The sequence below is a fragment of the Heptranchias perlo genome, chromosome 1 (genome assembly GCF_035084215.1).
Source record: "Heptranchias perlo isolate sHepPer1 chromosome 1, sHepPer1.hap1, whole genome shotgun sequence".
NCBI lineage: Eukaryota > Metazoa > Chordata > Chondrichthyes > Hexanchiformes > Hexanchidae > Heptranchias > Heptranchias perlo.
Genome location: NC_090325.1, coordinates 28,921,166 through 28,938,092, shown reverse-complemented (window position 1 = coordinate 28,938,092; position 16,927 = coordinate 28,921,166). Strand labels below are relative to the sequence as shown.

Here is a 16,927-nt window from a genome sequence, read left to right as displayed (position 1 = left end):
CAGGTACTGTATTAACTTGGTCAGAAACTTCCCTTCACAAAGCTGGCACCTGTGTTTTCACTGAAGAGAGTTCTTCAGCCCCAAACAACAACAAAAACTTGTATTTATATAGCATAATTAACATAGTAAAATGTCCCAAGGTACTTCAGAGGAGTGTTATCAAACAAAATTTGACACCAAGCCACATAAGGAGATATTAGAACAGGTGGTCAAAGGGGTAGGTTTTAAGGAGCGTCTTAAAGGAGGGGAGAGAGGTAGAGAGGCGGAGGGGTTTGGGGAGGGAATTCCAGAGCTTCAGGTCTAGGCAGCTGAAGGCATGGCTGCCAATGGTCAAATGCTGAAAATTGGGGATGTGCAAAAGGCCAGAATTGGAGGAGTGCAGGCATCTCGGAGGGTTGTGGGGCTGGAGGAGGTTACAGAGATAGGGAGGGGTGAGGCCATGGAGGGATTTGAAAACAAGGATGAGAATTTTAAAATCCGTTGCCGGAGTAGGTCAGCAAGCACAGGGGTGATGGGTGAATGGGACTTGGTCCAAGTTAGGATACCGGCAGCATAGTTTTGGATGAGGTCAAGTTTACAGAGGTTGCAAGGTGGGAGGCCGGCCAGGAGAGCATTGGAATAGTTGAGTCTGGAGGTAACAGAGGCATGGATGAGGGTTTCAGCAGCAGATGAGCTGAGACGGGGTGGAGACAGGCAATATTCTGGAGGTGGAGCAGATATAAAAAGGATTATCTGCTGGTGCACTTCCTGCAACAAAGGGAATAGTATTGCCCACATGCCTCCATTATGGACAATTAATCCATTTTTCCGTTACTACCATAACTTCCTCTTTTTTAAAAAGTTGTTCTCACATTGGATTCTCTGTTGTCGAGCACAATGTATTTCAGGCCATGCCCTCTAGGCAAGTTTCTGCTTTGCCTGTAGCCTAGTCAATTTCATTTTTACCAGGTTCGGAAAAGCAGGAGTTTTAAATTGGATTAATCTGCTACCTGACCCCTGACTCCACGTGCTCTGACCATGTCACAAGTCTCTTATGTGGCACCATATCGAAGGCCTTCTGAAAGTCCATGTACACCCACATCCACTGCGATGCCCTTGTCTGCTCTTTTTCTGTTATTTCTTCAAAGAATTCAATAAGATTGGTTAAACATGACCTTCCTTTTAAAAATCCATGCTGACTTTTTTATAATATTCGCCATCGCTAGATGTTTTATCGTTTATCAAAGATTGTATGTTTTCCATCACTGATGTCATACCAACTGGTCCTGTCTCTACAGTGAATGAACAAGTTCCACTGGAAAGCTACCTCTGCTGATATAACTCATATGTTTGCTAACTGGCCGTATTTAACTCTGGATCTTGAAGTATCTGTATATGTAGCATGTAATTTTAAAATAACTGTGTGGACCTACGAACAATATGGGTAATTTTCCAACTTTGTTCTGTCAGTCGGGAGCCTCACCCAGTAGCAGCATATACCAGAGAACACACTGCCCACCACTTTCCGAATCATAGACCGTGGACACTTGAATTCCCAATGTGTGCTACCAGTGGGCAAGGCTTCCTGCCAGAAGCAGGGACTTGTAAGATTACCTCCAATATCTCTGGAGGTCCCAGGCCACATGTGTGTGTGTAAAGCTTTATTCTCAGGCTACCAGGTTGAGGATTGTCTTGGGGTCCTGTGTAATGGCTTCTGCAAGTTTACTCTCTTAGGCCACACTGGATTTAATTGTTGCTTATCTTTGAGGGATTACATTTGTTTTAATGGCATCACCTTGGGTACAGTGTTTGTGGATCCATGGATCATATGCAACCAGTCAGCCAAAATCATTGCCAGAATGGTGAATTTAGAACCATAGAAGTTTATAGCTCAGAAGGAGGCCACTCGGACCAGCATGTCTATGCTAGAGGAATCAAAAACTAATCTCTCTGCCTTGCTCTTGGTGTCGAAGTTTTGGGTTTTGGTTAGGAACAATGTAGAGGGCTCTTTGTTATGTTAATAAGACTTGAGTGTTCTCTTCATTGAAGGTTGAGGATAGTAACTTTTCAATTTCTGTGTAGACTGTCAAGTTTTCGGGTTTTTCCTTTATATTCTAGATTGCTTTGGCCCTTGTATTTTAGACCACAATCTTGAGCAAGTACCAACTCCCTAAACATTCAAGGATACATTTTGGCAGGAAAAACGAGGAGAGGCAATATAAACTAAATGGTACAATTCTAAAGTGGGTGCAGGAACAGAGAGACCTGGGGGTATATGTGCACAAATCTTTGAAGGTGGCAGAGGACAGTTTGAGAAAGCGGTTAAAAAAGCATACGGGATCCTGGGCTTTATAAATAGAGGCATAGAGTACAAAAGCAAGGAAGTTATGTTGAACCTTTATAAAACATTGGTTTGCCCACAGCTGGAGTATTGTGTCTAATTCTGGGCACTGCACTTTAGGAGGAATGTGAAGGCCTTAGAGAGGGTGTAGAAGAGATTTACTAGAATGGTTCCAGGGATGAGGGACTTCAGTTACGTGGATGGACTGGAGAAGCTGGTGGTGTTCTTCTTTGGACAGAGAAGGTTGAGAGGAGATTTGATAGAAGTGTTCAAAATCATGAAGGGTTTAGATAAAGTAAATAAAGGGAAACTGTTCCCATTGGTGGAAGGGTCGAGAACCAGAGGACATAGATTTAAGGTGATTGACAAAAGAACCAAAGGCGACATGAGGAAAAACTTTTTTTACGCAGTGAATAATTATGATCTGGAATGCGCTGCCTGAGAGGGTGGTGGATGCAGATTCAACCATGGATTTCAAGAAGGAATTTGATAAATATTTGATGGAAAAAATTTGCAGGGATACGGGTAATGAGCGGGGGCTTGGGACTAACTGGATTGCTCTTACAAAGAGCCGGCACAGGCTTGATGGGCCGAATGACCTCCTTCTTTGCTGTAACGATTCTATGATTCTATCTATCTTTTCCTGGATCTCTAGGAAAGATTTTGGTAACCCTAAATGGTGATGGTTATTAGGTACCTGAACTCAATGCTGGCTTCACCAAGTATCCCATATGTGTCAGCTGATTTTCTTCCCCAACCCCTCTCTCCCGCCGCCCCCCTCCAACCTCAGGGTCATTAAGTCAATTTGAAGCACCCCTGCAGCTGCACCAATTCAGCTAACTCAGCACAAGCAGGGATTTCAATTCACAGCTCAGTAGGCACTTTATACATAGGAGTCGATCTTAACGGGGCAGGTGGGATGCTGGGCGGGAGGGAAACCTCCGCAGAAAGTTCAACATGAAACCTGGGCCATTTTAACTCCCGGGCCACGTTTGAATACTGCAGCACCGTCTCTCACCCAAAACTGTCGGGAGTGACATCAGTGAGACTTCAGGAGACTGCGTCGCTGGGCAGAACAAGTGTCATTGTAGCTGTAAAAATTACGTTAATTGGTCCTGTGCCGAATTTCACATTCTACGGGCAAGCACAGCCCCTTTGGTGCTCGCCTTGCCCTTATTAAATGGGTGTTTGACTAATCCATGGGCAAAAGTTTGATTCTTAAAGCTAGGATTGTGTTGGGAAAGTTGATGCTAAACTTTTTTTTAAAACATTGATTTTTTAAATTGTATTTTGCTCAACGCATTAGTTTCTGCTGTAACGAAACCTGAGGTGTTTAGTTTGTTCAGCTCATCATCCCGAGATCCTCACATACAGACCCTGGCCATAATTCTCAGCGAAACCATTTTGCAAAAATCAGCAAGACCACACTCGGCACTCCCCACAGGAGGCTGAACCTCAAATTCTCTTTAGAATCATAAAGGAGGCCATTCAGCCCATTGTGTCAGCGCCGGCTGAAAATGAGCCACCCAGCCTAATCCCACTTTTCAGCACTTGGTCCGTAGCCTTGTAGGTTACTGCACTTCAGGTGCACATCCAGGTACTTCTTAAATGAGTTGAGTGTTTCTGCCTCTACCACCCTTTCAGGCATTGAGTTCCAGACCCCCACCATCCTCTGGGTGAAAAACAATTTCCTCAGCTCCCCTCTAATACTTATCGATCACTTCAAATCTATGCCCCCTGGCTATTGACCTCTCTGCTAAGGGAAATAGGTCCTTTCTGTCCACTCTATCTAGGCCCCTCATAATTTTGTACACCTCAATTAAATCACCCCCCAGCCTCCTCTGTTCCAAAGAGAACAACCCCAGCCTATCCAATCTTTCCTCATAGCTAAATCTCCTCTCTGGTGCAATTACATCTTTCCTGTAATGTGGTGACCAGAACTGCACAAAGTACTCAAGCTGTGGCCTAACCAGTGTTTTATACAGTTCCAGCATAACCTCCCTGCTTTTATATTCTGTGGCTCAGCTAATAAAGGAAAGTATTCCATATGCCTTCTTAACCACCTTAGCTACCTGTCCTGCTACCTTCAGGGATCTGTGGACATGCACTCCAAGGTACCTAACCTCCTCTACACCTTTCATTGTCCTTCCATTTATTGTGTAATCCCTTGCCTTGTTTGACCTCCCCAAATGCATTACCTCACACTTCTCCGGATTGAATTCTATTTGCCACTTTTCTGCCCACCTGACCAGTCCATTGAAATCTTCCTGCAGACTACAGCTTTCCTCCTCACTATCAACCGCACGGCCAACTTTTGTATCATCTGCAAACTTCTTAATCATGTCCCCTACATTTAAGTTTAAATCATTAATGTATATCACAAAAAGCAAGGGACCTAGTACTGAGCCCTGTGGAACCCCATTGGAAACAGCCTTCCAGTCACAAAAACACCCGTCGACCATTACACTTTGCTTCCTGCTACTGAACCAATTTTGGATCCAACTTGCCACTTTCCCTTGGATCCCATGGGCTTGTACTTTTTTGACCAGCCTGCCATGTGGGACCTTGTCAAAAGTCTTGCTAAAATCCATGTAGACTACATCAAGTGCACTGCCCTCATCGACCCTCTTTGTTACCTGCTTAAAAAATTCAATCAAGTTAGTCAGATGCGACCTTCCCCTAACAAACCCATGCTGACGGTCCTTGATTACTCTGTGCCTTTCTAAGTGATGGTTTATCCTGTCCCTCAGCATTGATTCCAGTAATTTGCCCACCACCGATGTTAGACTGACTGGCCTGTAATTACTCGGTCAATCCCTCGCTCTCTTTTTAAACAACCGTACAACGTTAGCAGTCCTCCAATCCTCCGGCACCATTCCTGTATTCAGTGAGGATTGGAAAATGATAGTAAGAGCCTCCACTATTTCCTCCCTTGCTTCTTTTAACAGCCTGGGATACATTTCATCTGGCCCTGGTGATTTATCTACTTTCAAAGATGCTAATCCCCTTAACACTTCCTCTCTCACTATGTTTATCCCATGCAATATTTCACACTCCTCCTCCTTAACTACAATGTCTGCATCGTCCCTCTTTTTTGTGAAGACAGTCGCAAAGTATTCATTAAGAACCGTACCAACATCTTCCGCCTCCACACACAGGTTACCTTATTGGCCTATAATAGGCCTTACTCTATCCTTAGTTATCCTCTTGCTCTTAATGTATTTATAAAACATCTTTGTGTTTTCCTTGATTTTACTTGCCAGTATTTTTTCATGTCCCCTCTTTGCTTTCTCTCTTTCCTAATTTCCTTTTTAATTTCACCCCTGCACTTTCTACACTCCTCTAGGCTTTCTGTAGTATTGAGTTCTCGGTGTCTGACATAAGCTTTCCTTTTCTGCCTTATCTTATCCTGTATGCTCCTTGACATCATTGCAACATCAGGGCTTGTATCTAATCATGGGAATACTTGATGGGACAATGTGGATGGATCTTTACTCCAAATCTAACATATGTCCAAGGAGTGCTTGATGCTGACACTGTGTGAGAGAAGTGGAGAACTGTTCCATTCTCCATCTTTCACCATCATGAACAAAATTTATGCCAAAAAATTTGCAGAGAGAAAACTGTCATCTTTTGTGCTTTGTAGCTGTCAGGTGTTTTGTTCCTGCAACACTTCTTAAATCTCTTAGCACATCATGCTTATTTATGGCAGTAACCGACTTGACTGATTTGAGATAGAACCCAGCAAGGAGCTAAAACCAATCTTGCCACAAAAAGGGATGCAAGACAGTGAAAAATCAGGATGTAAAAGTGCTGTGTATGGCGGACAGTCTCCACCAAGTTCATTTTTTACTCGTTCATGGGATGTGGGTGTCGCTGGCGAGGCTGGCATTTATTGCCCATCCCTAATTGCCCTTGAGAAGGTGGTGGTGAGACACCTTCTTGAACTGCTGCAGTCCGTGCGGTGAAGGTTCTCCCACAGTGCTGTTCGGGAGCGAGTCCCAGGATTTTGACCCAGCGACGATGAAGGAACGGCGATGTATTTCCAAGTCAGGATGGTGTGTGACTTGGAGGGGAATGTGCAGGTGGTATTGTTCCCATGTACCTGCTGCTCTTGTCCTTCTAGGTGGTAGAGGTCGTGGGTTTGGGAGGTGCTGTCGAAGAAGCCTTGGCGAGTTGCTGCAGTGCATCCTGTGGATGGTACACACTGCAGCCACGATGCGCCGGTGGTGAAGGGAGTGAATGTTTAGGGTGGTGGATGGGGTGCCAATCAAGCGGGTTGCTTTGTCCTGGATGGTGTCGAGCTTCTTGAGTGTTGTTGGAGCTGCACTCATCCAGGCAAGTGGAGAGTATTCCATCACACTCCTGACTTGTGCCTTGTAGATGGTGGAAAGGCTTTGGGGAGTCAGGAGGTGAGTCACTCGCCGCAGAACACCCAGCCTCTGACCTGCTCTTGTAGCCACAGTATTTATATGGCTGGTCCAGTTAAGTTTCTGGTCAATGGTGACCCCCAGGATGTTGATGGTGGGGGATTCGGCGATGGTAATGCCATTGAATGTCAAGGGGAGGTGGTTACACTCTCTCTTGTTGGAGAAGGTCATTGCCTGGCACTTGTCTGGTGTGAATGTTACTTGCCATTATCAGCCCAAGCCTGGATGTTGTCCAGGTCTTGCTGCATGCAGGCTCGGACTACTTCATTATTTGAGGGGTTTGCGAATGGAACTGAACACTGTGCAGTCATCAGCGAACATCCCCATTTCTGACCTTATGATGGAGGGAAGGTCATTGATGAAGCAGCTGAAGATGGTTATGCCTAGGACACTGCCCTGAGGAACTCCTGCAGCAATGCCCTGGGGCTGAGATGATTGGCCTCCAACAACCACTACCATCTTCCTTTGTGCAAGGTATGACTCCAGCCACTGGAGAGTTTTCCCCCTGATTCCCATTGACTTCAATTTTACTAGGGCTCCTTGGTGCCATACTCTGTCAAATGCTGCCTTGATGTCAAGGGCAGTCACTCTCACCTCACCTCTGGAATTCAGCTCTTTTGTCCATGTTTGGACCAAGGCTGTAATGAGGTCTGGAGCCAAGTGGTCCTGGCGGAACCCAAACTGAGCATCGCTGAGCAGGTTATTGGTGAGTAAGTGCCGCTTGATAGCACTGTCGACGACACCTTCCATCACTTTGCTGATGATTGAGAGTAGGCTGATGGGGTGATAATTGGCCGGATTGGATTTGTCCTGCTTTTTGTGGACAGGACATACCTGGGCAATTTTCCACATTGCCGGGTAGATGCCAGTGTTGTAGCTGTACTGGAACAGCTTGGCTAGAGGCGCAGCTAGTTCTGGAGCACAAGTCTTCAGTACTACAGCTGGGATGTTGTCAGGGCCCATAGCCTTTGCTGTATCCAGTGCACTCAGCCGTTTCTTGATATCACGTGGAGTGAATTGAATTGGCTGAAGACTGGCTTCTGTGATGGTGGGGATATCGGTAGGAGGCCATTATGGATCATTCACTCGGCACTTCTGGCTGAAAATGGTTGGAATGTGGTACGTGATAAAAATGGTAATCTAACTTATAAAGGACAGAAAAGTTGGTTTGGGTAATGGAAATTTTATTAGTGCAATGGTATAATAGTGCATGAGGCAGAGTAGAGACTGCATCTAAACCACCACCTAACCTGGCGATGCTTGATGCAGCAATGTAGAAGAGCTTTACTCTTGTGTCTAATCCATTTTATACTTGACCTTTTAGAGTAATTGTTTGGACAGAGTAATGGGTGCTTTACTGTACATCTAACCTGTTTTATAATGTTTGACGTGAGGAAGAAAACAACTTGCATTTATATAGCGTTTTCAGTTCGTCAGGACATCCCAAACCACCTCATACACAATTAATTGTGTTTGAAGTGTAGTCACTGTTGTAGCTACATGCGGCAGCCATGTTACACACAGCAAGGTCTCTCAAACAGCAATGAGATAAATTACTGGATAATCTGTTTTAGTGGTGTTGGTTGAGGGATAAATGTTAACCAGACTCTGGGAGAATTCCTCTGCTCTTCTTCAAATAGTGTTTCATCTAAAAGGTGGCATAACTGATAATGTAGCACTCCCTCAGTGCTGCACTGAAATATCAGCCTAGATTGTGTGCTCAAGTCTTTGGAGTGGGGTTTCAACCCACAACCTTCTGATTTTAGAGGCAAGAGTGCTATCAGCTGTGCCAAGGATGACACTGCATTTGCTAACACAAGGCTCCCAAAGTGGAAAAGCGACATCCAGCATCTTAATAAGTTGGAAAAAAAACAACTCTCAAGTTTTAAAAAAATTTTAAGAAAATAAATAGTGATAATAATTTTCTTGAGTCCACAAATGCATAGATTTGCAGGGTTGAATGGAAGGCTCATTCCAGTCCTACCAATACCTCCTGGCTTTAGTGGATCATATTTTGATCATATTCCACATGATCTCCTTTCCCTCCCCCTTAGGTGTGACATCTTGTGGGTTTTTCCACACTCCAGCATAAGCAAACAGTAGAATGACGTGGAATGCAATGGAGATACGGACAGAGCAGCATCGATAATATTAGTGGAATTACTGTATTAGAACTATGTTGCCTGTAGGTTACTGCTGTGGATGTTGGGATAGCCCTGCCTCCATAGAATTCTTTTGATTTCTTCTCCTGAAGAACAAGAGAAAATCTGATAGCAGCCCCCAAAATTGTACAGCTAGGTGAGCTGTGAAGAAAGATAAAGAGCGAGAAAGAAAGGAAGAAGAGAGCAATAATAAGGAAATAGAAAAATATAATAATGCCACATTTATATTGCACTGAACAATGCATTGTCAGCTCCATCTTCTCAGTGATGTAAACAGAAGACATGTTCTTACTGTCTGCACGTGTTGCTGTGAAGGCAAGGCTCCACTCTTGTGTTTCACTGCTCGGGGACGTAGGGCTATTCAATAGTTTTCTACAGTTATCGAAATCTTTAAACATCAAAAACAGCTGACAAGGCAGTCACATCTTCTCACTCATTAAAATGTGAATGGTGATGACAGCTGTTCAACATAATTTGTTTTTAACTTTAAAAGCTTACCCCCTTTTTCTGGGGCTATGCTCCAGCTGCTTTTTTTTATACTGCAGCCAATGCACATCTTTTGAGTTGGAGATTTGTGCCAGGTGATTGGCTGAGTGTGCTTCTTCTGTTAGTTGCCAGGAGCTACGGTGATAATTGAAGAGAGTGTGATGATAACTACAATTACTGATCGCTCTAACAATAACTGATATCTCAGAGTGGCCATGCCAGGGATAACAGGATCATGAGCTAAGACTAAAACATGAATTTGTCAACCGCTGAGGCCCACTTGACCAACACAACTTGCTGCCTTTATGATGTGAGGCAGTTTCTTTCCAAATGGTTAACTCATGACTGAAAATCTCACACCAGCATTCCCATCCCCCCCCCACTACCCTCTTGACAGCTGTACTTGGTATTCATAGATTGGTTACAGCACAGAAGGAGGCCAGTCGGCCCATCGAGCCCGTGCCAGCTCTTTTTAAGAGCAATCCCATTTTTTAGTCCCATTTCCCCCGCTCTTTCCCCGTAACCTTGCAAATCTTTTCCCTTCAAATATTTATCCAGTTTGTTTTTGAAAGCCGCAACTGAATCTGTTTCCACCACTCTTTCAGGCAGCGCATTCCAGATATAACTACTCGCTGCGTAAAAAGGTTTTTCCTCATGTCGCCTTTGGTTCTTTTGCCGATCACCTTAAATCTGTGTCCTCTGGTTCTCGACCCTTCCGCCAATGGGAACAGTTTCTCTTTATTTACTTTATCTAAACCTTTCATGATTTTGAACACGTCTATCAAATCTTCTCTCAACCTTCTCTGCTCTAAGGAGCACAATCCCAGCTTCTCCAGTCTGTCCACGTAACTGAAGTCCCTCATCCCTGGAACCATTCTAACAAATCTTTTCTGCACCCTCTCTAGTGCCTTCACATCCTTCCTAAAGTGCGGTGCCCAGAACTGGACACAATACTCCAGCTGTGGCCGAACCAGTGTTTTATAAAGGTTCAACGTAACTTCCTGGTTTTGTACTCTATACCTTTATTTATAAAGCCCAGGATCCCATATGCTTTTTTAACCACTTTCTCAACCTGTCCTACCACCTTCAAAGATTTGTGCGCATATACCCCCAGATCTCTCTGTTCCTACCCTCCCTTTAGAATTGTATCATTTAGTTTATATTGCCTCTCCTCATTCTTCCTGTCAAAATATATCACTTCGCACTTCTCTGCTTTAAATTTCATCCGCCATCTATGTGTTCGCCCATTCCATTAGCCTGTCTATGTTCTCTTGAAGTCTATTGCTACCCTCCTCGCTGTTCACTACCCTTCCAAGTTTTGTGTCATCTGCAAATATTGAAATTGTGCCCTGTACACCCAAGTCCAAGTCATTAATATATATAAAAAAACAGTGGTCCCAGCACTGACCCCTGGGGAACACCACTGCACACCTCCCTCCAGTCTGAAAAACAACTGTTCACCGCTACTCTCTGTTCCCTGTCACTTAGCTGATTTCATATCCATGCTGCCGCTGGCCTTTTTATTCCACGGGCTTCAACTTTGCTGACGAGCCTATTATGTGGCACTTTATCAAATGCCTTTTGAAAGTCTACATACACAACATCAACTGCATTGCCCTCATCTACCCTCTCTGTTACCTCATCAAAAAATTCAATCAAATTAGATTTGCCTTTAACAAATCTGTGCTGGCTTTCGCTAATCATTCCACACTTGTCCAAGGGACTATTAATTTTGTCCCAGATTATCGTTTCTAAAAGCGATGCCTATATTAAAGTTTGTCCAGATCTGGGTGTTTCTGGGTGATAGATTACCCAGCAGCAAACCTGTTCTAGCTGTCAGGCTAGGCCAATCCATCACAGATAATATGAACAGATTAGATAACATCAGTGAGCATTTAAGGAAACAACTTGTGACTAGTCGTAAGAATTTCACTATTTTGCTGCTTGTTTCACTAAAACTAGATTCATTTATTTTCTGATTTGTGTACATGGAAGAATGGTGCAACAAATAGATAGAAATAAAAAATTGAGCCATCAAGCCTGCTCCTTCTACAAACTATCTGCTCTACTTTGGATCTCTCTCCCCTGTATTTAATCTTATGAACATACAAAATTGACAAGCAGGAAAAGACCAGCTGGTCTATCAAACCTGCCCCACACGACGACGGCTGGACCATCACGGCCAAACACCTCCTCCACGCCCCCCCCCCACCGACCTCCCCCACCTCACACTCACCCCCGCAGCCATGTAATCTCCTAAGAGAGGCAAAAATCAGAAAAAAACCCAGGGCCAATAAGGGAAAAATACTCTGTAAAATTCCACTCTGACCCCCTCAGACGATCAAAACCAGTCCAGGAGATCATATTGTTGACCGGAGGTCACCGGTTACGGTTATTGGCTTAGTACAAAGAGGAGAAGAATCAATTCTCTCTTAATTCTCAATTCGCTTTATTCACGCCATTAGATCATATACATATAGCTTATACGTCTGGTTAGATATAGACATGCAGTTTGCACCAGGTTATATAGTTTTATACCCAAACTAGGATCTAAACGCACACCCACTAGGTTTCTCTGACACTCCCTGAGTGGTCACAGAATATAAAGGATAATACCTGAAAAGGAGAGCTGACGCTGGCCAGGCGTTCCGTTCTCTCTCTCTCTCGACGTCATCTCTACGTCCCTGACTTAGGTTCTTCCACTTCCATGATGGTTGGTCTCCGGAGTCTTCGCTCTGGTTCCACGCCCGAGATTCTTCATTCTTATTCCGAATCTTATCTCTTCAAGCTGTGTTGTCTCTCTCTTCCGTTGGTTTAGGCTTGCTCCCCTAGCCTGTGTCTTCTCCTCATTGGCTCTGTCCCAAGGACTTAGGTAGCATTACCTCATTACTCCTTTTCTAAATAAGGACTTGTGTCTTATCACACCTCCTTTGTCTTTCACAAAACTTAGCTAATTCAAACCGGTTCCAGCCAGCTCAGGCCAGCGACTGAACTCAAGTTACTTCAGTTCAAAAGTTGCTCCTGCCTGTGTGTCAGCAGCTGATGTCTCGGGTTACTGCAACCCCTGGCCAACATCATGGACCAAGTGTTACCTATAAAGACACTTACCTTCTATATGATGCAATCTCTGCCCCAGTCAGAAACCGGTCCAGCTCCCTCTTGAAGGCAGAGAGTCAGTACCCAACAGATCAGCCGGCAATATATTCCAGAGGCTACAATTTTCTGGGGGAGAAAAAGAACAGCCTAACATCCAGTCTATTCCTATTCTTCCATAGTTCTTCTGCGGGAAAGCTAAACCAGGAGTTTCCAGAACATTCATCCACATCTCTGCTAATCAGTGCTGACCTGCTATACTTCAAATAGCCTCCCCCCTCACCCCTGCCCAGTCCCAGCATCGCTGAGTAATTAATGTGGGGAAAAGGTGGAAAAGTGGAGTTGAGGTAAAAATCAGATCAGCCATGACCTCATTGAATGGCGGAGCAGGCTCGAGGGGCCGAATGGCCTACTCCTGCTCCTATCTCTCATGGTCTTATGGATCAGTCCATACACACCCTCATAATCGTTTAGCCCCATTCCTAACCAGATATTTATTCCATCCTAAGAATATGTTCCTCTCAAGATAGACGATGTCTTCATATATAAATTGTAAACAATTTTACAACACCAAGTTATAGTCCAGCAATTTTATTTTAAATTCACAAGCTTTCGGAGACTTCCTCCTTCCTCAGGTAAATGTTTCAGGAGCTCCTTGAAGCCTACGCATTTATACATATAGAACAATACATGGTGTTTACAGACTGCCCCTGCAACTGCCCGTTGCCAAGGCAATCACCGTGTTCAGACAGAGAGGTGTCACCTGCAGAACCCCCGAATACACATTCAACAAAAAAACAAACAGGGAAAAAAAACAGAGAAAAAAAACAGAGAGAGGCAGAAACATCCGGAAGGCAGAGAGAGCCAGCAAATGACCCATTATATTAAAAACAGATAACATTTGTTCGCTGGTGGGGTAACGTGTAGCGTGACATGAACCCAAGATCCCGGTTGAGGCCGTCCTCATGGGTGCGGAACTTGGCTATCAATTTCTGCTCGACGATTTTGCGTTGTCGTGTGTCTCGAAGGCCGCCTTGGAGTACGCTTACCCGAAGGTCGGTGGATGAATGTCCATGACTGCTGAAGTGTTCCCCAACTGGGAGGGAACCCTCCTGTTTGGCGATTGTTGCGCGGTGTCCGTTCATCCGTTGTCGCAGCGTCTGCATGGTCTCGCCAATGTACCATGCTCTGGGGCATCCTTTCCTGCAACGTATGAGGTAGACAACGTTGGCCGAGTCACAGGAGTATGAACCATGCACCTGGTGGGTGGTGTCCTCTCGTGTGATGGTGGTATCTGTGTCGATGATCTGGCATGTCTTGCAGAGGTTACCGTGGCAGGGTTGTGTGGCGTCGTGGACGCTGTTCTCTTGAAAGCTAGGTAATTTGCTGCGAACGATGGTCTGTTTGAGGTTGGGTGGCTGTTTAAAGGCGAGTAGTGGAGGTGTGGGGATGGCCATAGCGAGGTGTTTGTCCTCATTGATGACATGTTGAAGGCTGCGGAGAACATGGCGTAGTTTCTCCGCTCCGGGGAAGTACTGGACGACAAAGGGTACTCTGTTGGTTGCGTCCCATGTTAGTCTCCTGAGGAGGTCTATGCGATTTTTTGCTGTGGCCCGTCGGAACTGTCGATCGATGAGTCGAGCGTCATATCCCGTTCTTACTAGGGCGTCTTTCAGCGTCTGTAGGTGTCCATCGCGTTCCTCCTCGTCTGAGCAGACCCTGTGTATTCGCAGGGCCTGTCCATAGGGGATGGCCTCTTTGACGTGGTTAGGGTGGAAGCTGGAAAAGTGGAGCATCGTGAGGTTGTCCGTGGGCTTGCGGTAGAGTGAGGTGCTGAGGTGCCCGTCTTTGATGGAGATTCGTGTGTCCAAGAAAGAAACTGATTCTGAGGAGTAGTCCATGGTGAGCTTGATGGTGGGATGGAACTTGTTGATGTTATCGTGTAGTCTCTTTAGTGATTCCTTGCCGTGGGTCCATAGAAAGAAAATGTCGTCGATGTATCTGGTGTATAGTGTTGGTTGGAGGTCTTGTGCAGTGAAGAAGTCCTGCTCGAACTTGTGCATGAAAATGTTGGCGTATTGGGGTGCGAATTTGGTCCCCATGGCTGTTCCGTGTGTTTGGGTAAAGAACTGGTTATCGAAGGTGAAGACATTGTGATCCAGGATGAAGCGGATGAGTTGTAGGATGGCTTCCGGAGATTGGCTGTTGTTGGTGTTGAGTATTGATGCTGTCGCAGCGATGCCGTCATCGTGGGGGATACTGGTGTATAGTGCCGAGACGTCCATCGTGGTGAGAAGTGTTCCTGGTTCAACTGGTCCGTGGGTACTGAGTTTTTGTAGGAAGTCTGTAGTGTCGCGACAGAAGCTGGGGGTTCCCTGTACGATGGGTTTCAGGATGCCCTCGATGTATCCAGAGAGGTTCTCACACAGGGTTCCGTTGCCTGATACGATGGGACGTCCGGGTGTGTTGGCTTTGTGTATCTTTGGGAGGCAGTAGAAGTCTCCCACGCGGGGATTACGTGGGATGAGAGTGCGTAGGATGCTTTGAAGGTCTGGATCGAAGGTCTTGATCAGTTTGTTGAGCTGGTGGGTGTGTTCTTTGGTCGGATCTGCGGGTAACCGTCTGTAGTGTTCCTGGTTGTCCAGTTGTCGGTATGCTTCTTTGCAATAGTCTGTTCTGTTCTGTATGACTATGGCTCCTCCTTTGTCCGCTGGTTTGATGACGATGTTGCGGTTGGTCTTGAGAGCGTTGATGGCGTTGCGTTGTGCTCGGGTGACATTCTGGACTGTCTTCTGAGTGCGGCTGATGAATCTGGCATTGACGCATTTCCTGACAGCTTGAGCATACATGTCCAGCTGAGGGCAGCGACCCTCCGGAGGAGTCCAGTTTGACTCTTTCCTCTTCGGTTGCTGTACCGCGGATCCCTCTGTCTGCTGTTCCGGATCGTCGATTGTCTCATTGGGTTCGCTGCTGAAATCTTGGGGTTTGTGGTAGAATTCCCGGAGCCTCATTCTCCTGATGAATTCCTCTGTGTCCGCCGCGAGACTAGTGGGGTCCATTTTGGTAGTGGGGCAGAAATTGAGCCCTCGGCTGAGAACTTCGATTTCGTCTGCTTGAAGGGTGTGGTCGGATAAATTGACAATAGACTTCCCTGTGGTTGCAACCGTGGTACCAGGGGAAGCTTGGTCGTTGCTGGTGGTGATGCCGAGTTTCTCAAGCTTCCTGCTCTTGGTTTTCATGTAGGCAGCGTAGTTCCGTTGCCTCGTCTGTTTGGCGGTATAACGTAGCTGGTCTGCTGTGTCCTGAGTACAGGTTGAGAGTATGGACTCTATCTTGGTTTCGAGGTTGTGGCGTCTGCTGTAGAGTTGGTGTATGAGATGGTTGCGGAGTGTGCGAGAGGTACGGCGGCAGAGTCTCTCAGCGTAATCCGAGTTGTATGTGGACTTGAGTGGGTTCGTGATCTGGAGTCCTTTCGGGATCTTGTCTGCTTTCTTGCAGCTCTGTAAAAACTTGATGTCTGTGTCTAAATGCGCGATCTTCTTGGATATCCTTTCCACTGTGAGCCGGCGGTTTGTGGTGTCGATGGTAGTCATGATGTGGAGATGCCGGTGATGGACTGGGGTTGACAATTGTAAACAATTTTACAACACCAAGTTATAGTCCAGCAATTTTATTTTAAATTCACAAGCTTTCGGAGACTTCCTCCTTCCTCAGGTAAATGTTTCAGGAGCTCCTTGAAGCCTACGCATTTATACATATAGAACAATACATGGTGTTTACAGAATGCCCCTGCAACTGCCCGTTGCCAAGGCAATCACCGTGTTCAGACAGAGAGGTGTCACCTGCAGAACCCCCGAATACACATTCAACAAAAAAACAACATATATAAAGAAATGAATGTTGTTACTATATATAATGTTGTTACTATATATAAAGTTGTTACTATATATAAAGAAATGAATGTTGTTACTAATACGATAATTGATAATATTTAATGGACATGGTTATTACGTGGGTTTGGAAAAAGATGTGTTTCCACTGTTGTATGAACAGGGTTGGATTGAAAAATTCAAAAAATATTTTTCTAAATCAGTGACTAATGTGAGTGTAAAACACATGAGATGTGCAAGCAATATTTCAGTCAAAAAGTACAAAAGCTGGATAAAGACAGTCAGATTCTGTATTGGTTCAGAAACAGTGGCAAGCTAATCTTTAATTTGCAGTATTTATTAGCATGTGGGCTGCACTTGCTCTTTTTGTGGTCACTGTCCATGGACTTTTCTGGGGGAGGGAGGGGAATAGTGTGGAAAGAGGAAGGAGTGACCTTGAATTTGGAGGAAACTATTTAGTCTCTTCAGAAAGCAGAGCAAGCTTCCAAATAAATGCTGATAGTTCCCAGGTTATAGGAGGAGGTCTTGGTCGGGTGAGGGACAAAC

At 45.2% G+C, this 16,927-nt stretch overlaps 1 protein-coding gene across 2 annotated transcripts in view; it reads left to right on the top strand.

Annotated features, from left to right (window-relative positions):
• The window catches only part of pstpip2 (proline-serine-threonine phosphatase interacting protein 2), a 130,083-nt gene that overhangs the window by 17,514 nt on the left and 95,642 nt on the right, over positions 1-16,927 (top strand). The gene's annotated exons all lie outside the window — the stretch shown is intronic.